The 25,109-nt window shown below is 47.6% G+C and overlaps 1 protein-coding gene and 1 pseudogene across 1 annotated transcript in view; both read right to left on the bottom strand.

Moving 5' to 3' along the window:
* LOC126533898 (sperm-specific sodium:proton exchanger-like) overlaps positions 1 to 25,109 on the bottom strand; it is a 253,955-nt gene that overhangs the window by 196,714 nt on the left and 32,132 nt on the right. The window lies entirely within an intron of this gene.
* Positions 15,369 to 15,548, bottom strand: LOC126535009 (U2 spliceosomal RNA; annotated as a pseudogene).

The following is a 25,109-nucleotide window of genomic DNA, read 5'->3' as shown; positions in this document are numbered from 1 at the left end:
AGCGCGCGCCACATTGGAAGTCGAGGATGCGAAAATAAAAGAAAAAGGAACGTAAGCACATTGTTAAAAAAAAAATTACCGACGATTACGTTACTTCCTAATGCGAAATTTGAGCGCAGCAAATAAGCTGTTTCACCTTTTCGATAGATTGAGGCAAAGAAATCGAGCAACACATGTATGCGCTATCACAGAATTTTTTTTTTATTTTTCACACGTATTCCTTTAACAAAGACTCCACTAACAGTTCTTGACAGTCATGAAGGAAGCTTTGTGGTCGGAGAAATAGACTGATATATGTTCGACTTGGTACACCAATGCTTGATTCTCAAAGACGAGATCTATACAAGTGCCTCGCGAGGTTGTCACAGCCGTGGGACGCGTTACGAGCGAGAGGAACGGGATGTTCTCCCGCATAAGTGTTAGGAAATTGCTGTTTGTCTTTATGTCAAGCCGCCACCGATCTGGCTCTCTGATTGCCACCGCACAGGGCGAACGGCAGCGGCAATTTCGGCTCGGGCGGTGCACATATACAGATCCGCCGCCACCGATCTGGCTCTCTGATTGCCACCGCACAGGGGTTGCATTGGAGGAGGAGCGAAGAAAGGAATTAAGTTCGAGCCGGCGCTTTGACAACCGGAGACTCGCAGGAAGAGGGGGGAGGGGGGCGGCGTGTACACCCAGCGGCAAACGATGGGGGCAGAAGCGCGCGCAGCAAGCGGACAACACGATAAAGGGAGGAGGGAAGAGATAGCAGCGACTGACTGATGCCGCTGACGCCGATAGTGAGTCAACCCCAGCTGCGGAATTGGGTTTCAGGGACAACGCCGCCGATGCCGACACAAACAATATGATACCCTCGCTTCCGCAGCGCTAAGAACCAGGTCTAGCCGTGGGAAGGTGGTCACGTATTCGTCGACGTGCCGGGGCCTACGTGAAATAACCGGCGCGTCGGCAACTGAAGAGCACCCTATCCGCCACACAAGAACAGGGGAGGGGGGGACCCTTTCCTCCTCTTTCTGCATGGCGGCGACGGTGTTCTATGCAGTCACGTTATCTTGACTCTCTAGCGGCGTCAGCGGCATCCAGCGGTATCAGTCGGTCGCTGCTAGCGCTGGGGGGGATGAAAGGGGGGCGGAGCTGGTTACGAGGCCGACGACAACGCCGACGACGACGCGAAACCCAGGAACGGACGCCAAAGAGCTGCGCTCTAAAAAGAAGTAATTCTGCGTGCCAAAATCGCGATCTGGTTACGAGGCACACCGCATAATGGAGGGACGCCGGATTAGGTTTGACCATCTGCGGGGTTCTTTAACGTGCTGTACGAGGGTTTCTTTGGCATTTCGTCCCCGATCAAAATGCGGCCGCCGCGGCCGGGATTTGATCGCGCGACCTCGTGCTTAGCGGCGCGAGCCGCAAAGTCACCGAGGCGAGCATGCCGGAGTAGCAAGCGTTTGCGCCTTTCGTTCGACATCCTGCCTCTTGCTGATTATTGCCTCTCTCTCTGTTTCACTCGCCAGCAAACTGGTTCGAAAACACACACACACACTCTCTCTCTCTCTCTCTCTCTATATATATATATATATATATATATATATATTGGACACATCACCTGTGGCACAAATCCTACTGCCTAAGAAAGGGGTGAGCGCTGACATGAGAATTTCGGTAAAACCGAACGAAGTCTTTCAGTAATGAGATTTACTGTTTGGTTAAGGAGAGAGGGGTATAGGGGGTCCCGTACAGGTATATATATATATATATATATATATATATATATATATATATATATATATATATATATATATATATATATATATAAGCATTTCATTTCGTTAACGCCTGGCGAGCCCGGTATTTCCCAGTAACGAACGGCATTGCAGCCCAGTGCAATGCGAAATGCACTTGTGTTAGAATGCTCGAAACACAAGCCACAAGCTTCATGCCAACGCCTGGCTCGGTATATTGCTGCATAAAGACAGGATTGCTCGCATATGATAAAGCTGTCTACTGTCGCCGCCCATAACTGAAAGAATCAAGTAGGCCGTGCGCGTGCATTCTTTAACGTTGTTTTCTTTTCTTGCGGAAATCCATACGCAGCGCAACATCGTTTTTCCGGAGCATGACGCCGCAGATTGTATGTGGGGGAATTTGGATTATGCAAATCTGCTTCCGCGTGGACTCATCTACTCGGCCTATAAGCCTGCAGCCATGCCGCGTCGCTTGACGTTTTACTCTTTATTTGTGACGCAGCGAGATAGGAGGCGGTGAACAATTTTTTTTAATGTGTGCCCGGGGTGGCGCCACCGCGCCTTAAGGATACGGCATTGTATAAGTTACGGTGACTCCTTGCCCCTGGATAGTTGGTTGGTACTGACCTAAAAAAAAAAAAAAAAAAAAAAAAAACTTAATGGGCGCGAAATGAAACCGAGGACTGAGGTACAGAAACGAGCACTGTTTGCGTAATGCTGCGTACTCATTTCTACCTCGGTTCTCGTCTGCATTTCGTACTCGTTAAAATTACATTAAACGGGAACAGTAATTTAGTTTATCCCGACACAATTATTGCTTCAAAATTCTTTTTTTTTTTTTGTGTGTGTTAATTTCGCGGTAATCGGTCGATTATTAGGGGAGTAAGAAGGAATGAAGATCAAAAGCTCAATTTCCCGTATTCGTCAGCGTGACGTCACCGATTTCAATGTGTAGATATATATATATATATACATATATATATATATATATATATATATATATCCTTCCGTGCTTGGGGTTTCGTGGCTAACTGTATAGTGCTTGAAAACTTTCTATGCATAAAGTCACTCTTGAACTTCTTACGTGAGACTGGTTTAGGCGATCGCCTCAAGAACCTGTGAGACGTGCAGACCGTGCGAAATGCGTTTGCGCGATAACTTTTTGTGCGGACAAGATTACTCTTGCGTGTATTGCGTCTACAGCGCGCATCCGCGTATTGGACAACGTGTATATGTAGTAGCTCATTGTACCACCTACCTTTCCCTGCATTTCCCACTTTCCCTTTCCCCAGTGAGAAATAGCAGGCTAGTGGCAGGCTCTCCAGGCCGAGCTATCCTCCTTTCTCTTCATTAATACCTCCTCCTCCTCCTCCTCCTCTATGTACACGAACTTACACTCGGTGCGAACCCTTCACTGTGCGCGAAACTGTGCTCCCGCTCCCTCCTCTCTCTCTCTTTTCATCCCCATACCCCTTTCCCCCACTACAGGGTAGAAAACCGGACGTGCGTCTGGTTAACCTCCCTGCCTTTCCGGTCTTCTCTCTCTCTCTCTCTCTCTCTCTCTGCACGTCGCGACATCAAGACATGCCGTACCAAACTGGCCCGCGGTGTCCGGAAGCTTGTAAATTTTAATTCCCCAAAGGAACACATTATCGAGGGTCCAAAGACGAAGAAGCCCCCTCCGCACGCGTGCTTGCAACGCCGAGTGTTTTGGCACGGCCGCTGGATCCAGCGGCCGCGGTTTTGGGCAGGGGCCGTCGCGGCCAGCGTCCGGCGAAGCGTCGCGTGTCCTGCTCTTGTTCCTCAGCGAACACTGCTTTGTTGGACATCTGATGACGTACTCAAAGTTAGCTTGCAAAAATAAGAACGGTTTGGGCCTCCCCCGCTATAGGCAAACCTAGCCTGTGTTTTATAGTTATATGATCTGCTACGTTGTTAATTAAATAAATAAATAATTAATATTTATTTATTTCCGAATACACGAAAAATACACTGGCCGCTCGCGACAGTTTGCGCGCATTCGCGGGCGCCTTTCACGCTCGTAAAAAAACACTTTTATGTAGCGCTTACTGAGCAACAGAAAGATGTATCGGGAGTTTTTCATGTTTCTCTACAATATTCTCATTGACACTTTACATCTAATTTTGATAGTTGAGAAGTTGATTGATTGATTAAAAGGAATTATTCAATTCGGTCGAATGCAAAAAAAAAAATCTGAATATCTCCAAGCGACGGTAAAGAACATTACCTCGGTTCTGTCCTACTACGTGGCATTTGCATATATTTATATTTTTAAATCTTGCCGCACGATAATTGGGACACCCTGTATATGCATAATGCCGGGTTTAGAATAGTGCATCATATAGGTTCGAAGGTCAGATGAATTATGAAAATAAGTCATTAGTAAGAGAGTCTTCAAACAATTACACATCTACAATGTCGGCGATGGATGAAGGGACTCTGTTCCAGTCAGAGCTGGCTTTCGGTAGAAAATAATGAAAAAAGCTAATTAGCACGATAACAGGAGCTTGATTACATGATTGGCACGCATCGATAGGTACGAAGGCTGCAAGAATATGTCGTGTCTGATGATTGAGTTCTTGAAGTAAATCTTCTGGAAAACAGAAATTCGAGCTAGTTTTCCGTGTAGTTCTAACTCTGGTTGGTGGAGGGTAGGTTTCTTATATGTGCAATGCTAGCGGTACTGGTTAATTTGGCATAACTAATTAATTAATTAGTGAATTCTGGGGTCTTACGCGCCAAAACCACGATTTGATTGAGGCACGCCATAGTGGGGCACTCCGGATTAATTTTGCCCACCATGGGATCTTTAATGTGCCCCCAACTGAAGGGGACGCAGACGTTTTTGCATTTCGCCCCCATCGAAATGCGGCCGCCGCGGCCGGGATTCGAACCGGCGACCTCGTGTTTAGCAGCGCAACACCATTGCCGCTAAGCCACCGCGGCGGGTGTAATTTGGCAACTAAAGCGCACTGTTTGATATTGGACGGACTCAATGGGCTCAGTTATGCTACGATCAGGATCATAATCAAGCTTATTAAGCTCGTATCAAAAAGAAAAGAAAGAAAACAACAACAACAATAACAACATACAGCTAAATATGCAGAAAGAGGTCCGAGAGCATTAGGCTACGAGGGGAGCTCCTGTCAAAGGCTATACAGACACGATGAAAAGGGTCTCATGCTCACGATGCATATTCTAGCTTTGATCGGGCTCATCATCATCGTCATCATCGTCGTCATCATCATCAGCCTATTTTATGTCCACTGCAGGACGAAGGCCTCTCCCTGTGATCTCCAATTACCCCTGACCTGCGCCAACCGATTCCAACTAGCGCCCGCGAATTTCCTAATTTCACCGCCCCACCCAGTCTTCTGCCGTCCGCGACTGCGCTTCTGTTTTCTCGGCACCCATTCTGCAACCCTAATGGTCCACCGAGTCTCTAACCTGCGCATTACATGACCTGCCCACCCAAACAAGAATCTCTCTCTCTCCATTTTCTTCTTTTAACGTCAACTAGAATATCGGCTAAACCCATTTGCTCTCTGATCCAAACCGCTCTCTTTCTGTCTCTTAACGTTGTGCCTATCATGCGCGCCAACCCATTTGTATTCTGTGAATTTCGTTCTCATGATCAGAGTTCTCTGTGATTAATTGTCCTAGGTAAACGTATTCCTTCGCATACTCTAGAGGCTGACTGGCGATCCTGAACTCTTGTTCCCTTGCCCGCCTATTCATGATTAGCTTTGTATTCTGCATCTTAATCTTCAACCCCACTCTTGCACTCTCTTTGTTAAGGTCCTCAATCATTTGTTGTAACTCGTCCCCAGTGTTGCTGAATAGAACAATGTCATCGGCAAACCGAAGGTTGCTGAGATATTCGCCGTCTATGCTTACTCCTAAGCCTTTCCAGTTTAATAGCTTGAATACTTCTTCCAAGCACGCAGTGAATAGCCTTGGAGAGATCGTGTCTCCTTGTCTGACCCCTTTCTTCATAGGTATCTTCCTACTTTTCTTGTGGAGAATTAAAGTAGCTGTGGAATCTTTGTAGACATTTTCCAAGATATGTACCTAAGCCTTTTGTACTCCAAGATTACGTAATTCCTCTGTCACTGCTGGTATCCATAATGAATCACATTCCTTTTGGTAATCTATAAAAGCCATATAGAGAGTATGATTGTACTTTGTGTATTTCCCGGTTACCTGATTGATGACATGGATGTGATCCACTGTGCAATATGCCTTCCTGAAGCCAGCCTTCGTTGACTAAAATCCAGCGTTGCCCTTATCCTATTGGAGATTATCTTGGTGAATATTTCATATAATACAGGAACTAAGCTAATGGGCCTATAATTTTTCAATTCTTTGACGCCTCCCTTTTTGTGGATTAGTATAATGTTGGCATTCTTCCAATTCTCTGGGACCCTTGAAGTCGATGGAAAGTTCGTATAAAGGGCCGCCAGTTTTTCCAGCATTATGTCTCCTCCATCTTTGATTAAATCGACGGGTATTCCATCTCCTGCCGCTTTTCCCAGTTTCATGTCTTGCAACGCCCTTCTAACTCATCTCTAGTTATAGAAGGAGCCTCTGCAACCTGTTCATTACTACTTCGAATGGAGGTATCGTGGCTGCTTTGGGTACTGTACAGGTCAGTATAGAATTCTGCTGATTTTATTATATCTTCGAAATTGCTGATGACATCACCCTACTTATGTATCAGTGCATACATCTTTGCTTGTCCTGTACCAAGTTTTCTTCTCACTGATTTCCTGCTGCGTCCATTTTTCACTGCTTCATTAGTCTTTCTTGCGTTAGAAATTCAAATATCCCTTACTGTCTCCTTGTTGAACAACTTTGACATTTTCGCGAATTCTATCTGATCTATGAGTCCCATACCTCACCAACCTATGATCACTACACCGTTATTCTACCTAACACTTCAACATCCTTCACTATGCTGGGATCGGCAAAAAAGTTAATATCTCGTATTTCGCGAGGTCAGGTAGATTTTAGCCCTGTTTAGTGAGGCAAAATAAAACAAATCCTTTGGCGCATTTTGAATCATCTTTAGTAGAATCTTATCAAGCAAAGAAAATCTAAAACTATACACCGCCCAGTGTGTCCCCAGACCGAATGGTGGGCTATAAGGGACGCCGTACTTCCGCTGTCATTTCGTGGGCCACAAACACGAGCAGCATCGCTGGAGATGCAGGCACGCAAGAATAACCAAAAAAGAAATGAAGTAATAGCCCGCTGCAGAACGAGCTACCGCGATAAACAAGCCAACGAACAACAAACAGCGCTCTCGAGAGGACAAGGTGTGGAGCAGCATCCTTTCCCCTTATCGAATTCGCGCGCACGCATATATATATATATATATATAAAGTGCAGGGTGCCGCAGCAACAACAGGTGACCCGCTCCACCCTTCATGACTTTAAAGAGGCTTTACACGAGATGGCGGCCCGGGCGAGCAATGGGTGCAATGGCAGGGCGAGGAGGTGAGAGAGGCGGCGATAGCGAATGGGAAAGGGTGAGCTAGCGGGAGAGGAGGTGAGATGGCAGATGCAACAGAGGCGAGCACTGCGAAGAACGAGTGGCCGAAAGGGATGGCTAGGCGAGGAGGTGAGAGGGCGAAGGCAACAGCGGCGAGCAAAGAGAGGCATGGGTGGGGGAGAGAGAGAGAATGACGGGCAAGGAGGTAAGAGGGCAGAGGAGAGGCACACGGCGGCGCTTGTTCCTCGGGTCGCTCTTCGGCGACCTCGCTCCAGATGACAGAGGGCGGTGCCAAGGCAAGACGCAGAGGAGGTGGGGGTGTTCTGTCAGGCAGGGAGGAGAGGGTTACGGCGGCTGCAACAGTCGCTACCGTACCTTCGCGAACGTAATCGCGCCAGAACGCCATCGAAAACCTCGGCTCGAGGATGAAAAGTGCAGTGCTGTTTTAGCCTCGACTTCAATTTCAAGCGAAGAGCGCAACTCCTACCACTGCAACAAAACTAAAAACGCCAGAGTCATCCAGTCACCCGCGTACTTCAAGGAACGTTAGAACAAGTGGATCTGAAAACGTTCTTTACGCATTTTGAGTCGAGCAGCCCTTCAGAAGCCACGCTAAGTTACCACCTTGGTACTTTACTCCTGACCGTGCGCGTTAGCTGCTGCCAGGAAGGTGCAGTGATAGCACCAGGAACATCAGCTTGATTATAGAAAAGGTGGGGGGGGGGGGGGCGAAAAATATACAAGATTAATATTACTGAACGACTACCGAAAATAGCGAAGAGAAAAATGCTTCTTGCTCGGACTTCGCGACATTGTTTCGTTTTCTTCGAATCGAACTGTAGGGCAATGCATCGTTCTGTCGCGATCGTCATCCTTATGTGCACAGCATGGCGAAGGCCTCTTCCAACGATTCACATGTGCCACCGCCTTGATTCACTCAACTCAGTCCCATGTCTTTGACTATCCTAATTCTTCACCGCACCCTCTGCCGTCCTCGACAGCGTTTCCCGTTTCTTGGCACCAGTTAATAACTGCGATAGACTAACGGTTTTCCGCTCCTCGAATTACATGGCATTACATATCGGTTACCTCCGTTCGTCCTCTAATCCGCGCCGCGTTGTCTTCCTATGGACGTCACGGCTATCATTCTTTGTTTCATCGCTCATTGCGAGATCCTTTGACCATTCAAGTTCCTCTGTTGTGCTACAAGCTTTAACAGTATGGTTAGTAGTAGTATAAACTACTAATTGTATAAATTTATTTTCAATGTTATTGGTGAACTGCACGTCATGACCGCGAATTGTGTGCAGCCATTTGCACATCAACCTGTTTTTTTTTTTTATTTATCTGGAGATTTTCTTGTCGAGATCCAGGTCCCCTGTGACTACATGGTGACTTTGTGGCTATACTTGTGACTTTTAAGCTGCCGCAAATAGCGGACTACCTGTCAGGAACTGCCGTTCTCTTACTGTCTTTGCTCAGGTTATATTGAACATCAGTTTGCCGCGTATTAATCCTCATACCTGCCCTCGGACTTTGACGGTTCAGTTTCTCACGCATTCGTGGCCAGTCGTTTCCGGCGAGCAGGAGAATGTCGTCCGCAAAGCGTCGGGCTGGTAAGATAATATTCTTCTACCCATCAAACTTGCCACTCTAGAACTTTTACATATGGCTTGTTGGCTAGCTGACTCATTATATACTCTGTATTCTTTTCTCTCTCTGGCTAGTTATGGTTTCTTGGTGAACCAGTTGGTCATGGATCTCGGTGAACGTTTAACAGCACGAACAGACGAATTGCAAGACGAGCAGACTACACAAATGGGCGCTGACTTTCAACATTTATTCCCGGTAGTACACGAACCATCATCAACATCATCATCATCATCATTGTCGTCGTCGTCGTCGTCATCCTCACCAGCCTACTTTCTTTATGCCCACTGCAGGTCGAAGGCCTCTCCCAGCGATCGCTAATTAACCCTGTCTTGTGCTAGCTGACTCCAACTTGCGCATGCAAATTTCTTCAGTTCATCACCCCACCAAATTCTCTGGCGTTCACGGCTGTGCTTTCTTTCCTTCGGCACCCATTCTGTAACTCTAATGGTCCACCGGTTATCTACCCTATGCATTACATGGCCCTGCCCAGCTCCATCTTTTTTTTCTCTTAATGTCAATTATAATATCGTCTATACCCGTTTGCTCTCTGATCCACACCGCTCTCTTCCGCGGTCTCTTAATGTTTACGCCTAACATTTTTCGTTCAAACGCTCTTCGCGCGGTACTTGTTCTCGAGCTTCTTTGTTAACCTCCAAGTTTCTGCCCCATATGCGAGCATCCGTAAAATGCAATGATTGTAGACTTTTCTTTTCAGCGGCAGTGGTAAGCTCACAGTGCGCGAATAATATAACTTAAAACGGACAAAGAAAAAATAAAAATAAAGAGCTGCAACGATAACATGCCCGTGGTCGCCGCATAAACAAATTTTCTTTTGAACCAAACATTCAGAAATTGCTTCTCTTTTTCTGCCAGCGTCAGAGACCCCTTGCTCACACATACGTAACTCAGTTTAGGATTATCCGCTGCTTCAACTGCATAATTTAGCCACCTTGTCAAAAAAGAGAGGCTAAGGACCAGTGTATTGTTGAAACATGGTACGCACCAAAAAAACCTCGGCAATGACCAGATATGAATTTGTCGACTTTTCATTGTTATTTATTTATTTATTCTTGCGTTTCCGATTTATGGCACATATATCGCGCACTTCCGGAAATAAAAGTGTATTTGAAAGTTGACACCCGTCTGCGTCACCTGCTCGCAGAGTCCTTCGTCTGTTAGAACTGCTGAACATTCACCATGACTTCGACTACTCCTTACAAGTATACACTGTCAATATCATTTGGGCAGATTGCTCCTCCTCGCCCGACACCCCTTTTTTCCGCCAGTAATTCGGCCGCTTTCTCTTGCGAGGTCTCGTGCTGGCCCCCGCATTAGAGGTGCAGCGCTTACATTCCGGAAAACACGGTATTACTACACCTCGCAGGGGCACGCCACTGCAACCGTTCACTGATGCTCGCACGCACACCGACTCTGCACGCACGCGCTCTGCGGGCTCTTTGCGAGCAACGGAAAAGATGCGTAGAGGGTGAGGAGGCGCGGGAGAGGAGGGGGCTATTAACCTGCGGCGAGGTGCGGTAGGAAAATACCAGCCCGCAGAGACCGCGCGGCACGAAAAAGGCCTTCCTTCCTGCCAGCCACAGTTTCGAATCTTTTGACGCAGCTTCGGGAACGTGCCGGTCGGCAGAAACAATATTACGCACTCGTTAAGAAGTGTTACGCGCATCTGTACGTAATTCTGACTGGCAAACGTTTGGCGAGCTGGTTTTCTCCCATCTTTGAAGGGCGGTACTTGTTGTGGTTCAGGTGGTTGTGGTGGTGTAGAGCGGAGGCCTGTCTTGCAGTGGCATAAACATGATGACGATCATTGCAATGATAAAGGTGATTTGTTTTGGACAACGTAAATGTGCCATCCAAAAGGGCAGAGAAGGCGGGGTCTCCGTGGTTATGGCGTTCACCGGCCTATAGTACGAGACCTCGAGTTCGACTTCCGTCAGCACAACAATCTCTGTAGCCAAAAGTTAAAGTTCAAGCTTATTCACATTTTCTTGCGCACATGATAACAGCATTAGTGATGTTAGCACATTCGCTGGTCCGATAGTTATGAAACTGTCGGGGGGACCACCTAACACTGTACATATCAAATATCCGTTGCAGCATGCTATAAAAGGGATATGCGAGCAATACATATTAACAGAAAAGCTAGGGGAAACGCAACTGTACAAAAGTAAGAGCAAACAAATGAAATGAAAACATGACATATAATTTTATGACAAGTATACAGCAATTAGTGTAAGCTGGAGAACATATGCAACTGAAGAATAGCGCAGACCGTGAAATTATTTAAAATAATGAATTCAAGAACCAAAATTCAAACAAAATACAAGAAAGCAGCGATTTTGGGTCGTTTAGAAGAAAACCGATGGTCATTAAGAATTACGGACTGGGTTACAAGTTAAGGGAAGCGTAGCAGGGGGCGGCAGAAAGTTAGGTGGACGGATAAGATTAAGAAGTTTGCAGGGACGACATGGCCACAATTATTACATGACCGGGGTAGTTGGATAAGTATGGGAGAGGCCTTTGTCCTGCAGTGGGCGTAACCAGGCTGATGATGATGATGATGATGATGATGATGATGATGATGATGATGATGATGATGATGATGCTGATGATGATGATGATGATGATGATGATGATGATGATGATGATGATGATGATGATGATGATGATGATGATGTAAATCTAGGATGTCTCATGCATTTTGACGGATGCGTACGATGGTGGAAATACTGCACTGTCACGTTGTATAGTGGAGGTGAAGAATCTGGCACGCTGCCAAAACTGCGAAGGGATCACTTTATTGGCCGAACTTGGTGTCCAGAAAGGGGGCAAGCAGAACTCGAATCACAACGACAGCGGCGAGAACAACCGTCGGTAGTTTAATCTATGTAGTCACGCGGGTGGAGTATACGTACGCCATTTGTACGCGTCTCACCGTGAAATACGTTCCAGGTTAATCGCGTACATTCGGGGATGTATGTATAGATGCGCAGAACAATATTCGCGACCGCGCGCGCCAATTTCGTTAAACGAGTCGCTTTCGCTATAGAGAATTGGCGACAACATTCGAGAAATGCCAGATGCAGTAAGCGTATCTTACTTGAGTCGGGCGATAACTTGATAACGGCGATGTTCCGGGAAAAAAAAAGAAACTGTCACCGCCAAAAAGAAAAAAAAAAGCAATTTAGTCGTGACAATATCGCGTGAGAATACTTTCTTCTAAGCTTTAGGTCGTTTGACCCTTACTTTACCAAAACAAGAACAAGAAAAGAGAAGAGAAGAAATAACCGTGTCACATATGTTACGCCTGTACTACAATCATCTGTAAGTGCAACTTTAGCGTCCGTTTGAACAACTTGCGCGGTGGCAGCTTCTTCTGAGAATTCCATTACCGACGGCTTACCCGCGCGGACGCTTATACTGTTCTTTTTTTACGACACGGTGTAGCTCAATTCCTTAATGGTTGTCGCAGCTGCACCATAGCTGACTGCAGCTGCGCTTGAACGCCTAGAACATTTCTTTTCAGAAACCACACACTGGGGCCGCGCAAGCGGCCAGAAGCAAAGCTTGCGTAACGCCAGCTATGAATAAGCGATGAAGCGAGGGTGTACGTTTTTTGTCCCAAAACTGGTGTTCAAACAGTCCCGTCAGGATCGGTTTCTGTGGCACACCACGGAACGCCGTCTGAGGTTTCCAGAGGGCACAGTGGAGACAGCACTACCTTGAGCACTCCCCCTCGTGACGTTGCAGTTATAGAAATAAATTCGCGGGTCATATATATATATATTGTCTGTGGAGTTCAAGAAGACTGCTCTGCATTATCGCGTACTAGATCTTTTGCTTTCGACGACATACGTATCGCTTACAGGCGTTAGTCACTAAGAAGTCCTTTGCCTTTCGTCGACCGTTCTGTGGACTTCCCGCAGGAAAGTCAGGGGACAAGCACTTCTTATGTTTTGTTTTTTGGACGATGTATCTAGGCAACAGGCGATTTAAATGCAATGCCGTAAGCACAGGACCTGTATGTAGACGCTCTGTAAACTTTATTGCACAGCGTAGATACATTTTCATCTAATGTACAAACGGGTGGTCTTACGCCGTGCTTCGTCTCTTACAAAGACGTGGCAAGAAAAATGGCGAGCCGCTAGTAATCACACATCTTACTGCTGAACCGACGGTTCGCCAGCTTTAATCGATGTGATTATTTCGTTGTATTAGTTTGCGGCGAAAAAAATAAGGAATGCAAACGACAATTCAACAGCCGCATTTTGCCGGCACGATATGGTATCGACACTAAACCAGAAATAGCGATTACATAGTAATGCGTACTGCGTTCGTGACTTTCCGTCGGGAGGAAAGGTCCAGTGATTTGTTTTACAGTGACTGCAGTTACGTGATTGACAACAGCGCGAAATGATTAACGGCGTTGAATGCCGCCGATATCGTCCTCGTGGCGTGATGACGCAAGAAACGACGAACGAAGACCACGACATTGTCCGTGCAAGCCGTCGTGCCACCATCGTGCCGGAGTCGTGCAATCGCCGAACCACCGTTGTGCCATCGTCGTACCATCCCCGTTTTATCATCGCATCATCGCTTTCTCTGCCATCATCGTGAAATCGTGGTACCGTCATTGCGCCTTCGTCGGTGTGTCATCGCACTACCGTCTTGACGTTGCCGTACCACCATTGAACAATCGTTGTGCGACTGCGGTACCACCATCGCAGCCCCACCTACCATTAATGTGCCATCGTCGTGGCATCGCCATACCGTCTTCGTGCCGTCGTCGTACCCGACCTCGCGCCGTCGCTGTGCGAGCGTCACACAGCACCACAATTCGCTTCATGCCATACCATCATTGCTGCCACCGTCGTACCTGCAATCGTATCACCGTTGGTCCTACCGATTGCCGTGCCATCACCGTGCCATCGTTGTCTCCAGAGTCCTTCTTGGCTTAACCCGCTTCCGCACTTTATAATTTCTGCGCTTGAAAAGTGCAGTTTAGCAAGCCGTTATTCGTCTGCAGCGTATAACCTTCGGGGGCAGCAATTCTCGCCGCTAATGCGCCTCCATCTCTGCGATTTTCCTCTGCGTGGCTGCCCGTCACGGAAGTCCCCCTCCCCTCCCCCACAGCCTCGTGACACGCGCGCAGCAAGATCGATAGCAGCTGGAAGGGCGAGTCAGCGCACGGCACGGACACGTGTCCCACTGTCCCGCATGGGTGGCGGCGGAACCGATCGGAGACCCGTATGGTCCGTCGCCCCTAATTGCGCCACGCCTCCCGTCACTTCTTTTGCTCTCACGCGCTGTCGCATGCAAAACTGGGTGAAGGCTCCGCTACCGCGGGCATCGGCGCAGTGGATCGACACGCTGGCCGTCGAGGGACGCGGCGCCCTCCCCCCTTCGGCCCGGAGCAGAGCGCGCCTTCGTCATTCAGTGACGGCGCGGACGCCCGCACCAGAGTCGTGCTCTGGGGATCGCCCCGCGCTTTTCCATCGTGCGCGACGAACGACGGCATAGGACCTCGACCGCAGTGATTATGCGCACCATGGTCAACGCTCGCGACCGAATAATTAGTTCGAGCTCGGAACGAGGGGGCAGTGGCGACCTGCTGCCTCGTGGGAAATTAGACGAGCGCTTTTGGGTCGAAAGAGCTGCCGTGGTGTACGACAGACAATCGGTACACAGTAAGGAGTATACTAGGAGGGGATTCCCCCGCTTTGAAAGTTCTCTGAAGGCCCTCTGCTGTCCTTTCTTTCGTCGCTAAAAAGCGACCTCGTGCTAATCTCCAGTTCCTCGGGGTTCGTTCTCTACGCTTAGGACGCGGTCACTTTGTTCGGAAGACGTGATGCTGTACGCTCACCGTCAAAGGACCGTGTGTAGGTTATGGTGCAATTCTCAAGCTATGGTATGAGTGACGTGAATGCGTTCACGGTTCATAGCTTCCCGCGAGCTGCAACGTAAATAGAAGAAAAACTGGCGGAACCCAATCGCTCGTTGATCCCACCAACTGAACCACTGCTAACAGTAGTTAGGCGTTCTATCGAGTCATCTTTTCATTTGCCAGTTTTACTTCTTCCCGGCCGTGTTCCTTGTCGGCCTCTCTCAAGTCGACGCAATGGGCCTAGAGAGAGGGTAGCTAGAGTGATAGCGCCAGCGCGTATACTTCGGATGATGTAGCACGCCACTGTGCGGGCGGTGACAAAGTTGTGTGTATCGCAAACGTCGCCTCCCAGAATGCACCGGCGCCGCAAGAATCTGAGACCGCGATAGCAAAAAGAAGTTGTTGTTCAGAAGATGGTGGTGCCCTTTGTAAGAGGCTGCTCCTGTTGCACTATATGAGTTTAGAATCTCAGAAGTCGCTGAAGTCTGTTGATTTTACAGCGAAGCTGTTGATGGCCCGCCTTCCGTGCATTTTTCGTGTCCGTGGGCAAAAACCGTGTGCCGATCCCCAAGATAGTGCAATACCGGGCCGACCCGCGGCGGAGATGAAGCAGGCTTCAAGCACTCCGACAACTTGCAAAAATAACCTTAATATCTTGGGTCCAAATAGAACCCGTATGAGATATTAAGCTGATAAGACGATATACTACACTTGGACCCGCGTCGTCCATGTCTACGTTCGCACCGTCCTGTCATTGTCGGCGTTCCGAGCGCCAGCTTACCTCCATTCCTTCCGCTCTCCCGCGGTGGCGATCCCGTCGAAACGTCACGCGTGTCTAGTTTCCTCCGGCACCTCGGGGCGGCGGTCCCGTGGTGCACGCGAATGTATATAAAAATTGGCAGTGGCTTAGCTCGGCTATGCCAGGATATACGTAGCGAAAGCTAAGGCATAGCATGGTTAGCCATTGCAAGTCCAGGTTAGTCTGGTTGTCTAGCTATGTTGCGGCGTTTAGCCAGTCGTTCGGCGCGCTGTTCGTCTGTTTCCTGGGCGATTCGTTTCCTCTTCATCTCGTTCCGATGTGGATTCCAGGCCTCCTCCTGCTTATCAGAATTGTCGCCGTCCATACTGCCGCCTCAACTGTGGCTGCGGCGCACGCGAGCTCTCCTTTTCAATCCTCCGACATGTTATCAGGCATGCGACGCAGCTGGCGAAGCGAGCGGAGGCGAGCGCAACGACGAGGAACGCGGTGTGACGTCATACCAAACGGCGGCAGCGGCTGGCGCGGCGCTGCGCAGCGGCGGAACACCTGTGGTTCGGTGCTACTAGTGGCGCATGCGCAGTAGTGACTAGGGAGAGAGAGATGGAGAAATATCCGCGGCGAGGCACGCGTTGTGTCGTCATGTGCCTCCTCGGAGCACCGCCACAGCGAAATCGCAAGTTCACGGCCAGTATTATTATTATTATTATTTGTTTTGAACACATATACACATATACACAGGTATCAGGAAAGGGAAAGCGAGGAGCAGGCTGGCAACTGCCACCGGAAGGGGCAAAACGCCTGCCTACTCTTCTGAAGGGAGGTGACAGCAACACAGAAATGGAAGATAGGAAGGCGGGGAGGAAAAAGGAAAGAGGAAAGGAGAGCAACAGGACAAATCTAAAGACCAAAGTAGAACACTGCAACAGGACAAATCTAAAGACTAAAGTAGAACTATGCAGCCGGAATTAAAGTGACGCCGCGTCGAACAGCCTCCACAATTATCAACCACATCCATGGCTAGTTCGCTATGCGGCTAATTGTGTTCTCCATGATGAGACGCCAAGTAAAGCTACACGTAATCACCGTTTCACCGGTAGTCGGTTCACAGTGTACACTATAAGGTGTTTGAACCCGCCACCTCCCATCTTCGAAGGAAGAAGCGTTAGGGTACAGTACTGATCACACACAGTAGGGCCGGTCACTGAAGGACACGCTACTACGGAATGTCAAATGTTCATGCTACAAACGTGAACCTAAGTTAGTTAGTTCTATAAAGGTTAGTAGGGTGCGATGGGCCTGATCACGTTTAGATGCACAGCCACTGGGGTATAAACATTCCTCGAGTGTCGCACACCGCAGGCCAAGGAGATGATAGTTTCTCACTAGCGACATGCGCTGCGCACTGAAAGCGGGACACTCAAATATAAGGTGCTGAAGTGTCTCGTCGCAGCCACAAGACGTACACAATGGCCTTTCCGCACGGCCTTGTCTGTATAAACGTTCGTGCACGTTCACGCAACCAACCCTCAGCTTGAGCAGTTGTGCTCTAGCGCGTGCCTCGACCACGAACACGGGGCGGGAACGTTCCATTTGCGACGCGCTGATCTGGATGCTGCTTCAGTAGGTGGCGACGAATCAGCAGACGAGCGTCATCAAGCTTGCACAAAATTTCTGGGCAGTCACAGTTGTTATGAACGCAACTTGAAGCGAGCCGATCAGCCTCTTCATTTCCGGCGATTCCTACGTGTCAAGGTATCCATTGAGCAACGAGAGATGCCCCACGTGATGTAACTTTGCTCGCAGAGTCATTAATGCTGCGCACAAGTGGACAGTCAAGCTCACTGCGTTGTAACCTGCTAAGGACAGCACGGGAGTCCGTAAAGATGACAACCTTCGATGTAATTAACTCCTCTTGCACGTATTTCAGTGCAACATTAATCGCTGCTAGTTCCGCAGTTGTTGACGAAGTTGGATGAGGTATTTGAAAGATACGTCGTACTTGAGTTAAGCTTTCGCTTTAAAATCACGGTAAATGAGTCCGTACCTTTGTTCAAAATTCTGCGTCACCCCTGTGTCGTGTGTTAAAACAGCTTCGCTGTTCATTCACCTTCACAGAGTGAAATGTCTCACGATTTTTTTATTCGCGTTAGCGATTATATGAACACTCGAGGCGCGTTCGCACTGCCGGCGCCGTCGTGATGTCACGCTATTTACGGTGCATGCGCGGCCCGCGCGAGTAGGGTCAGGAGGCTTCTAGAGATGCACAGAGCTTTTGGTTGCAAAGAAAAACAAAACAACGACCAAGCCGAAGGTGGACGCACCGTCACGCTGCTCTCAGGCGGCTCGGCTGAAGCCAGGATTATAGAATACTGGCTTCGACCACTGGCATGAGCGTTGCTCGCACACATTATAGCGTTTCACACTGCTGAGGATAGCTGCGTGCATAGTATACCGTGGTGCATACTCTGGCCCGGGCGGAAGGAATAGTAAACGTCAAGCTAAAAATATATATGTCACTTTTTTTTCATAGCGCGCTGACCAATGCCTGGCAATTTTTTTCTTCGATCTCTAGATGACACTGTGTACCATCAAGATGCGATACGCCGGTGCAACGCCGCTGCCACCGCTCCTCGCCTCGCCGGCATTCTGAGACGCCTGGCGCCTGCCGGGGCGCTGTTTCCGCTACGCAGCGGAAGTGACCTCGCGTGCTTCGTCACGCCATGTCGCCCCCCGCGTATTCTTAGAACACCGCGCGAGGATCTCTACCGCAACAGTAAACCTCGCCATCGCTTTCAGTACGTCCCTTAGGACGAAACGTTTCTTTTTTATCGCCAAGGCAGGGAGGGGAAACGCGTGATGTTGTGCAAGACAAGCGAGTTTTCTCGCTTATAACGATAACGTATGTATCTAAAGATGAGGTTTTACCCTCCCGATCTGTGCGCGCAACTATACGGGGGAATCAGCCACGGTGAAAAAAAAAAAGAATCCTAATGACGTCATCATTACGGAGTAACCGCGACCCATCGGTCAACTTCTAGCGCAATGGTTCCTTTAGGTCATAGCGCCGATCTTTGCCGCGAACTCAAGGAGCATTCCTCTGTCTCCCACGGGTTCTCGTTTCCACGGGTTCGGCGGTCTTTAAAGGCGCAAAAACAAATGCTGCAAGCACGCGCACTTGCCAACGTGCAACGTCTCTTGAATCGGCACACACTCTGTGACCGTGCGGCAGCGCGTTACTCAGGCGCAGTGAGTGAGTGACACTTTGACACTGTCGCACGAGTCTGCGCGCGGTATACTGTGGTAGACTGTTCTGACCGACAGCGAGCGAGAAAGGAAATCCCGGCATTTAGCCGGGATTTCCTGGAGCCGACGTTCCGACACGTCTTCGTCGTGATAGCAAAATGCTGATGCTCCTCTTGCTCGCCGGTTGTTGATAACTTTGCCGCTATCATAGTGGCATCCGTTTGCCTTGCATAGAATATTACGCCCTTTGTGTGACAGCGCTTAAACTCGCCTCTGATATGGTCGTCACTCCCCCCACCGCTTTTTTTGTCTTTTTCGTTCATCTTTTCTCTCCCTTGGCTCTTTCTCCAGCACAGGACAGCCAAATGGAGATACTCTCGGACTTTCCACGTGCTCTCTCTCTCTCTCTATTGAAGATTGCAGTGCCTGAGGGCTGGAAAACGTTTGGCAACTGGTTATACGGGTAGAATCAGGTATTGAGAAATGTGAGATTGATCGCGGCCATCTCGGGCTTCGTTTATCTGCATGCATAGATAAACAAAGACAGAAGAAGGAAGAGAAAGGGGAGGGGGGGAGGTGCGTTGCTATTACCAGGTGGCTGCAGCTATAGCGCGCACCAGAACACGGCTAGCCAAACACGTGCCAGACAAAGCAATCCTTTGAAACCGCGGCTTCAAGGACAACTGCGAAACGTCTTGCATGGCTACCGAACTGCTCCATAGTGAGCTCTTTTCCATTTACGAAACTGGCGACTGGGCAAGCAAAGAGATAAATCAGCACTGAACTTTGCATGAGCGCTAGCCAGATCCGCGAATTGAAGCCAAGTAAGGCTCTAAGCACCGAGTTCAATATGGTGACCTCCGCATTTTTTTTCTCTTTTTCATTTTCTTTCTTTTCTTCTTGTGTGACGTGGTCTACCACACAACAGATGCGCGTAAGTTCGCCCGAAGTGAAATACAGTCGCCGCAGCAGGACGTACATAAGTCACAGAGCTTGCGCCATCACGTGACAGTGCGCGCTGTGAAGTTGGCGTCAGCATCAAAGCGATTCATTCATACAGCGCAAAGTCTGCCCTGTTCGGTTTTGTCGGCAGTCTATGCACCAATAACGTCGACATTTTGAACGTTGAGAAATGAAATAACTAGCAAATAATGTGACAATTTACTGGCACGCACACACTTATATTATGAGTATGAGGAAGTGGCCTAGAATAGGGCGGATGAAGTGAACAAACAAAAATGATAATAGAAAGTAACTAAAAAAGGCAAAATGTTATAGCAACGATGCAATGCATAGGTTACCGTGATAAAGCCTAAATGACATGCTTACACGTAAAAAAAAAAAAGATGGCAACGGCTCCAATGGAGTAAGCAAGAACAATTTACCAACCCTGATGGATGCACCCTTATCATGCGAGAAAGGCAGATAACCATCTGAGCTCGGGAGCAACATACGTGCTGGAGATTTCAGCGAGATTCGCCCACCTCCACATAGCAGCACGTGTTCTACGTATATCTCGCAGCACGAGAGGAACTCTCATTGTGGAAACGTCAACACTGCGTTTTGCAATGCGTTATCAAGAGAAGAAAAAAAAATGGAAATCGCTATCGACCCTCCCACACAGATTTAACGAAGGTCATTACTGCAAAAGCCGCAGAAGGCAGTATCAATCTTACAACGTCTTACGGTGTCATCAGCACGCCATCGCGCACAATCAAAATTCACCGAAATCGTCTCTCATTCCGAGCACTCGAACCAATGCAGATGACCCTGCCTGCAAGCTGCGTGCAAGATTTCGTGAACGACACAGCTTATAGCCGTTCTGAGGGCATCGCTGAAAGCAGCCCCGTCATATTTTGTCGCTAACTCTTAATCGCGGCTAAGAAGTCGGCACCACAATGCCCATGTGTAATGGGGTGTTACACTCCGTATCGCACTAATTGACTACGTGACGAGATATCGGGCTGGAACAATACACGGCTGCGGTAGCCAACTAACAAGACCCAATCCGCAAACTTCTTTCTCAATGGTTTCTTATTTTATTGTTTATTGAGTTTTGATCGTAAGTTCGTCCTTAAGCCAAATACATACGCCGAAGAGACGCTGAGGGACGTACGGGGTGAACTTGAAGCACAGGGCTTTGTGTAATCAGAACGGCTGCTCTTGCATGTAATTAAGGCTTCGAGTGAGTTTGCAACTATGTTGCACTTGCCGATGAGCTTTGAAATGGTTGAATGAATGAAGGCCTTTCGCAGCGGCAGCATACGTGGTCAGCCCACCTCAATGTCCATCCTTATCTAAAGTGTCAAGCGTCCTAGCGAGCGATCGCAAACGACCTTCTCAATTTACAGCGCGAAACTGCCCTCTCGGTTGCGTAAGCCTGCAATCCAACGAGCCGGCTAGTGCTGTGAAAAGGTTTCGCCTATTTGCCCACGCTTCTAAGTCTTATCGACAGCCGGCTCTAACATCCGTCTACAGGCGGTAAATAAATAAATAAATAAACACAACTCGTCGAAAAAAGAAAATAAGAAACCGCAATCAGAGGATTGGAGATCGGCACGTAGGCGAAGTGCAGTGAAATGGCTCAAGTATTTTTCCGAAGCCTATCAGTGATGAGTGTTAACGGGCTGTCCGCGCATTAAAGGAAGTATGAAACAAAGCAAACAAGAAAAAATAATGAAGAAAGAGAGATAAGAAGGAGCACCATATCGTTTCGAGAACCCCCAACCAGCATTGGAATCTAAGGTTCTCCATTCGTATAACAGCTCTTTTGGAGAGCAGACGACGTGAGACGCTGTTCGTCGTCTGCAATATCGGCCTTCTTTCTTTTTCTTTCTTTTTTTTTTTTTTGCAGACGAGTTTTTTGACGGCGCGCAAAACCGGTTCGAGCTGCCGGTCGCTGCAGAAGGCAAGTTTCTTGTCCAGAACGTCTCGTCTGCTTCCAGCCCACCGGCTCATATTCGTGGTCATCATCCATTATCCTTGTTGTTCGCTTTCAACACCGCCCGCGAAAGAAAGCCGCAATTGTTTTATAACCCCCTGCACGCTCGGCGTGACCGTAAACCCGCCAAGAACGGCGACCGTGACAGCAGACAGCTAGGCTGAGCGGGATTTCGTAAAGAGCGATAGAGGATCCCCGCCTTTCGACGATGGCTATTATAATGCCGATCGTTCTTTACGACCCTGATCCGAATCGTCGAGGAGGCAGAAGCTTTTGAATATTTCCTGCGGATGTTGTCACCCGTAATAAAGCTTCCTATAAAAATTGCCCGCCGAAACTCGGGTTCTATCTATCTATCTATCTATCTATCTATCTATCTATCTATCTATCTATCTATCTATCTATCTATCTATCTATCTATCTATCTATCTATCTATCTATCTATATATATATATATATATATATATATATATATATATATATATATATATATATATATATATATATATATATATATATACCTGTACGGGAACTGGAATATTACAGCGGTTCACTCAGCATGGGCACGATCGTGTGTTATACTTGGATTTTACGTAAACCTCGTTCTTCTGGCTTTAACCGGGTTTTTTACTTTACAAATTGATCGTATTCAACAAAATATTCTGTTAGAAATGTGACTTTTTGCACTGATTATACATGTGCGCAGAAACGCATTGCCTTCGTACGTTTAGAAATTAATGGTTTCTTGGAAATTTCGAAACTTAAAGCGTAATAAATGCCGACATAAGAACGTCTGGAACCCATAAGCGAGACACAGAAAACTTATCATATTCGCTGCAGCGAAGCGATCGCAGCCCCAGAATAACCTCCCTATATAAGATTATATATTTTTTTGTAGGAAACTGTGTTTCAGCTCAGATAAGAGGCGTCGAGTTTGTGACGTCACATACTCGACGCCACATACATATTGCGCGGAGGTGGCGCTGTTCTGCACCTGCCGAGCGTGGCCGTTTAACGATGTAGCTACCAGAGATGATTGTTGTGTGCGGCAGTTTTATTATTATTCAATTTATTTCGCTACAACGTCGTGATGAACGCAAGCAATAAAATAGTGATTCAACAAGGTAGACGGTGTATATATATATATATATATATATATATATATATATATATATATATATATATATATATATATATATATATATATATATATATATATATATATATATATATATATATATATATATATATATGCTAAATACCGAGCTCAATTATTTGCGCGTCTTCGATAGCTTTATTCTCCAGCCTTAATTTGAGTTGACTGCTGTGGCAACTGCAGTAGTCTATCGCGCTGGACGGAAATGCATGTATCATGAGGGTTTCCCACGCATTATCGGCGGGTTTGTAGCGTGCCGTGCGATGCACTGGCTTCGGCAAAATAGCCGAACTGTGTTCTATGCGGTAGCACCGAAAAATACGTCCGAAAAACCTTCACTGTGGGCTCGGCCTAATTAGATGGGAACGGAGACACCGCTGTTCTCTGCGAGCGCTGCACCGATTTTTCATGAGGAAACTTGCTGCATTTGAAAGAAAGTAATATCTAGTATAACAATATAGAAAATGTGGATTTTATATTTATGCCATCAATATATTTAGGGAACCTTTTCAAGTTAACAAAATATCAGGAAAAACTCATGTATCAGGTTTACAAGCCTGTAACTGAGCAAGGAGAAACGGCACCCAATTCGGAAAAGTGCACCAAATGATACATTCCAAATCGGGTAAAACTCACGTACGATATACCGCTCTGAAGCAGACCGCTAATTATTGAGCAGGACTGTTGCGAAAGACTCGCAAGCGTCGTAAATTGACGACGTTTTTTTTTCCACTTTACATGCTCTAACACATGCAGTTGACAGAACGGCGATATTTGTTCTTTTTGGTTTGGTGCAGAATCGAGAATTGTAAGCTTCCTGCTTTCAATGAAAATTTTTTAAGCTTTACAATTTCCGGAAACCTGCGCAGAAAATTCAAAGCCATAAATCAGAATTCCGCTTCGTGCGGAGTCACCAGAGAGAGAGAAGGGAGGAAGGAAAGGCAGGGAGGTTAACCAGACTGAATCCAGTTTGCTACCCTACACGTGGGGAGGGGGAGTGAAAGAGACAAAGAGAAAGAAAAGCAATTTAACTAGATAGCAGAACCATATAGCGTGGTAAAGGTAACTTGTTTAAACCTGCGACTGTCAGCAGTCCTAGATAACTTCCTGTCGACACGCTAAGCCTAAATCGAGGTAGTACGTAACGGCCGTGGCGTGGAGCGCGCATCGAATAGATGGATTCACGTGCGCCACGCGCATGATTGCGAGGCTGATCGACGAAATAGAAGAAATCATCAGGGCTGATAAGTTGTAACACAATAAAGGCTGACAAGCTGTAACGCAATTGCATTCACGTGTGGACTTGTGTGACACAACCACGCAATCGGACACTTAAAGCTGTCTACGGCGGACGCTGTCCCTTTAATTTGCTTTCTCTTGTTCTTCTGCTTTACTTTATTATATTTTTTTTTGTCTGGCATCCGCCGCGTTTGGCACGAGTGTTCGATTACTCCCCTCCCATATTCTCTTTCGCACACGGGCAGACGAAGCAATATTCGACAGGCGCTCGAGAATCTATACGCGCGCTTTTCACACCGACGCGTCTTCTGGCACTCGTCTGCCAGAAGCAGCCGACACGTCTTCTGGCCGCCGACACGTCTTCTGGCACTCGTCTGCCAGAAGCCGTCGCCGACGCGCGATAAACGCGCGGGCGCTGGCGTCAGGAAGCGTCGCGCGACAGATGTCGAGGCGCGTGTACGTGTGGTTCGTCGAGCGGGCTGCCATTTGAGCGCTGTCCATTTCTTTTTTCTTGCTTGCTTTCTTTTTTTGTGTGTGATAAGAAAAATAAACGGAGGAATTGTGTCGCCGTTTGCTGGCGATGGCTACCATTTGTTTCACTTGGCTAATAATGTGTAAGATGAAAAAAAGAAAAGGATATGTGCTTACGTTAGGTGGTGTACTTAAACAAAACACAGCACGTAAAAGTGCTAAGAGTAAGAAAGCCTCTATCGAAATGTTCTCGCTGTAACAAAGTGCGCTAATGTCTGGGGTACGCAAGTTTCAGGTGCAAGAATGAGGGAGGCGCGCGATGTAGTAGAGCCAATATTCGCCCGAAAATGCCAGGGTCGTCACAAAATATGCTTCGAAATATAATTTTCACTGCTTTGAGATGCAAAACGTACTGCACCGCTTTATTTCAAAAGTGAAAAAAGTTTGCTGCGAATGAAGTAAGCGGAGTTTTTTGTTCGAG

This window comes from Dermacentor andersoni, chromosome 7, assembly GCF_023375885.2.
Source record: "Dermacentor andersoni chromosome 7, qqDerAnde1_hic_scaffold, whole genome shotgun sequence".
Lineage (NCBI taxonomy): Eukaryota > Metazoa > Arthropoda > Arachnida > Ixodida > Ixodidae > Dermacentor > Dermacentor andersoni.
This window is presented reverse-complemented; position numbering and strand designations above follow the sequence as displayed.